Raw genomic sequence first — 4,804 nt, forward strand, 5'->3', positions numbered from 1 at the left:
TTTCTCATTTCCACATATGTCATAAACCTAAAGTCAAACTCGGCCCCACCAATTTGATCTATCCGGCCCCACCGAGTTCACTTGACATAGCCACTGCCAGAAACCCTAATCAGTTTGGTCTCATCGAGATGGCCTTGCAAACTCTCTGTTACCTATTGCAGTTATTTCGGTCGCACCGAGATACGCGGTCGGTCCCACCGAGTTTACTTGACCAAGTCTCTGTTTGCTTATTGCTGAAACCGGTCTCACCGAGTTCACGCAATTGGTCTCACCGAGATGAGGTTTTGCCCTAATCCTAGCACATCGGTCCCACCAAATTGACCTTGTCGGTCCCACCGAAATGCCTAACATTCACATTTTGAACCAAGTCGGTCTGACCGAGTTTAACCATTCGGTCCCACCAAATTTGGGAATTTGAGTGTAATGGCTAGATTTTGTGTGGAGGCTATATATACCCTCCACCCCCTTCCTCATTTGAGGGAGAGCCATCAGAATGTGCGTACACTTCCACTACTCATTTTCTGAGAGAGAACCACCTACTCATGTGTTGATACCAAGACATTCCAATCCAACCACAAGAATTTTGATCTCTAGCCTTCCCCAAGTTGCTTTCCACTGAAATCATCTTTCCACCATAGCCAAATCTGCGTGAGAGAGTTGAGTGTTGGAAAGACTATCATTTGAAGCACAAGAGCAAGGAGTTCATCATCAACACACCATCTATTACCTTTTGGAGAGTGGTGTCTCCTAGATTGGTTAGGTGTCACTTGGGAGCCTCCGTCAAGATTGTGGAGTTGAACCAAGGAGTTTGTAAGGGTAAGGAGATCGCCTACTTCGTGAAGATCTACCCTAGTGAGGCAAGTCCTTCGTGGGCCATGACCATGGTGGGATAGACAAGGTTGCTTCTTCGTGGAACCTTCGTGGGTGGAGCCCTTCATGGACTCGCGCAACAGTTACCCTTCGTGGGTTGAAGTCTCCACCAACATGGATGCACGATAGCACCACCTATCGGAACCACGCCAAAAAATCTCCGTGTCTCCGATTGCGTTTGCACACTCCAATCCTATCCCTTTACTTTCTTGCAAGTTGCATGCTTTACTTTCCACTGCTCATATACTCTTTGCATGCTTGCTTGAATTGTATTGTGAATGCTTGAAATTGTGCTAATTCGCAACCTCAACTTGAAAAACTTAAAAACTGCTATTTTACTTGTTGAGGGTCTAATCACCCCCCTCTAGACACCTCTTCTCGATCCTTTCAATTGGGTGAACTAATTATGAAAATAGGCGAACTAAAATTGAGTGACTTTATTTTGCAAATGAGTGAACTATATTTTTTTTAGTGAACTATTTTTGAAAATTCGTTAGCAATTTGTTTTGAAAAAAGAGTGAACAAAATTTGTCTTTGGTAAACTAATTCTAAAAAATGGGTGAAAAAATTATATAGAGTGAATCAAGTTTGAAATGAGGGAACTAAATTTAAAATGACTAAATTTGAATCGTGTGAACTAAATTTGAATTTGTTGTGTACTTACTTTGAAAAAACATGGTGAAATAAATTTGAATTTGGTAACTATTTGTATTTGTAAATGGATTGTGAAAAAGGGTGAACCATATTGTATTTGGTGAACTACTTTTGAAAAATAGGTGAACAATATTTGTATTGGGTGAACTACTCCATCAGGTAAAAAGCGGGTGTGCAGATTAGTAAAACTCAAGAAATATCAGTTTGGAAACTAAAAGCACAGTAATGAAGGACTGGAACATCTTGTCACCCCGACACGCAATTTACTGAATCAACACCATAAATTATAATATGATGTTTTAGCACCATTACGTCTGATCCATTATTTAGCAAACCAGTAAAAGACCTAATTCTTAAGCAAACTGATGGGCGATGGACCTACGCTAGCAGCACAGAGAAGTAAAAAATATCACCATCATAGCATGTCATTGTCACGCAAGGAATACTCATCCTTTTTGGGCCTGATGATGATGATGTTGATGTATCTTGTGTTTCCAATAGGTACCTTCGAAGGGCGCACATATACAGCATAGTAATTGACAAACTAAATAGCAACCAAGGGAGAATTATGCGATAGGATTAGTTGAGGAAACATAGTCCCAGGGGCGTTCCTTTCTTCTTTCTTTTCAAGAACCTTGAGGAAAAGAGAACATGTTGATGATTATTATCAACAAAGACCAGCCAAGACAAAACCGTGCTATAACTGACGGTCATAGAACACTCTGCTTTGTCAAACAGGAGCAGTTTGATACTTTCCTGTCACACATCACTCTGCTTTGTTGAAGACATGGAGCAGTTTGATACTTTCCTGTAACAAAGCATTCTGCTATGTCAAACACAGAGCACTTTTCTTTCCCTAGTGTGTATATATACGCAGTGAAAAATTGATCTAAACAAAGTAAATAGAAGTTGTTGAAAATGGATTCTTAAAGAAATTAATTCATTCTACAGCACCACAAAACTAAAATAGATGAGTTGTACCAAAAAAGCAGCAGCTACAAAGGCAAAATGACTATTAACTCTAGGTAGTTGATTGCATATTTGCCCTTACGAGCAAATATACCGTATATTCTATATTTGCCAAAACAGGTCCAGGAGGAGGTAATCGATTCCCATCAAGGAAACATAGAAATCATAAGTGTTCTGACAATCTTGAAAAAGACTATTAACTCTAGGTAGGAATCCTTTGAACCTAAGTGTGGCTGTTGCTCTTAGTGGCTGGCTCTCATGTGCCAGGTTTGCGCTAGTATGTTTATGTGCACAAGTTTCACTGAAACTCCTTCCTTGTGGCTGATCCACTTGGTGTTGTGTGGTCACCTCCGGCCATTGAAGAACAAAATTGGGAGCTCACATGAGGCTGCATAGAAGGCTTCATCAGTGCCCCTCTGTAAAGAAATATAAGAGCATTTAGATCACTAAAGTTATTTTTCTTTACGGAGGGAGTACCTCTTATGCTTTGTCATGCAAAAGGTGCATATCTGTTCCATGATTTTTAGTTTTGGTGTGTAATACTGATATAAAGACCTTATCTGTAACAATGCGATTAATAGTGTATCTCTTGCACACTAAAAAACTAAAGAGTTGTTCATAGACAACATGTGATCAAAAACTAACTTGACAACAGTGAAATCACTTCTTCTTGTGGTAAAAAGCGCTGTTAATCAGTTATAATCAGTGATACTTTTGTTGGTATGCAGAGTGTGTAAGATGAATGAGTTAACAAAATTACCACATAGTTGGTATGAAGAGTGTGTAAGACGAACCATCGACGACCATAAAGATTCTTTAGAAACTTTGTCTCTAGAGCGGATCCTCGAAATGAACCTGCTCCACCCGATCCATTACCTCGTCTTGGATTAGGGTTCCAATCGAAGCAAATCGGGGTTGTGGCAAAGAAGAAAGAATGAAGGAAGCGAAGCAGAGGAGCCGCTAGCACCGGACATGGTCATGAGCATCTCCATCTTCGCAGGTTTGCCGTGGACCACATGGAACACCCACCAGCTAATCTTTTAGAGCAAATCCAAATCCAAATCCAAATCAGAATCAGAGGAACATAATGGAATTGGATCGAATCAAAGAGGGAAGGAGGGGCAACAAGAGAATGAGCTCTGGAGTGAGAGCTCCTTGCCCTAGAGGGAGAGGACGAGGTCGAGGTTTTCCGTGAAGTGGGGCTAGGCGAGCTCGGGCACTCTCCTGTGGGAGGCGGCGACTAGCTCTGCATGCGCTCCAGGACGCGTCGCGGGGACTGGAGGCAGCCAACGCCATGACCATGGGATGCACTACCGTCGGTTGAAGAAGCGAATCATGTCTATCACGAAGAAAGAAGAAGGAAGGAAGAGAAGGAGAGGAGGAGACGTGCTGCTGTCGATCGAATAAGAAGAATGGATGGGCCAGTCGAAGAAGCATCCCAAAGCGGGAGGGGTGTGTGCGCCGGTTTGCTAAATACACGTAAACGGGCGTCGTAGGCGCTGAACAGGATATGCCTAGCCAGACACTAGTATGTCATGTCTGTTTTGGTGCGTGGGGCGTGGCTGCCGTTTGGGTGGACTTGAGTTGCTGAGCCAATGAATCACCATATAAAACATATGTAGTAATTTTTCTTTGGGCCATAATCTTTGGTATTCTAGGGAATTCCCACGGAGGCCCCCAGTGCCGCCACTGGACTGGTTGAGGAATTCCTAAGCGAGATTGCCTTGGTTTTTGGTGATTTTGGTCTGTTAGGATCTTTGTAAACAAAGGAATGCACTGAGTCTTTGGAAATACAAGCCAACAATGCATGGCTACTGAGCTGCCAAGGGTCATTTTCGCAGACCTGCGGGATTGGAAGAGTGCAGGTGCAGGAGGGTTGTAGCGTTTTGTGGGTAGTTAGTTTAGGCTGGCCATAGTGATGGTATCTTAACTAGTACTCCCTCCGTTTCAAAATATAGTGCGTCCTTTGTTTCCGCACTTGAAATTTCATCATAAATTTAACCAATGAGACCGACTATGTCGGGAGCAAAAATTATACTAGTGAATTCGTATTCAAAAGAAGTTTTCAATTATATAATTTTTGCTTCCGCCATAGTCGGTATCATTGGTTAACTTTATGGTCAAAGTTGAACCTCGAGAAGCGCGGGCACACTATATTTTAATGGAATTAGGAGACATAGAAAGCAAAGTAATATGTTTATCCTTATGAACAAGAGTATACTGATTGTTTCTACCATGGTGTACATAATTTTTATCAAATTGCCATGGTCTACCAAGTAATAAGGAACATGCTTGCATGGGTACCACATCA

At 41.9% G+C, this 4,804-nt stretch overlaps 1 long non-coding RNA gene across 1 annotated transcript; it reads right to left on the bottom strand.

Moving 5' to 3' along the window:
• Window positions 1-2,553: 2,553 nt before the first annotated feature.
• Window positions 2,554-3,918, bottom strand: LOC119338876. Its single transcript, XR_005164129.1, has 2 exons — window positions 3,254-3,918; window positions 2,554-2,909 (listed from the first exon to the last, which is right to left on the bottom strand). It is a non-coding gene; the product is annotated as an uncharacterized LOC119338876 (long non-coding RNA).
• Between the last annotated feature and the right edge of the window lie 886 nt (window positions 3,919-4,804).

Source organism: Triticum dicoccoides, chromosome 7B, assembly GCF_002162155.2.
Source record: "Triticum dicoccoides isolate Atlit2015 ecotype Zavitan chromosome 7B, WEW_v2.0, whole genome shotgun sequence".
Classification (NCBI taxonomy): Eukaryota; Viridiplantae; Streptophyta; class Magnoliopsida; order Poales; family Poaceae; genus Triticum; species Triticum dicoccoides.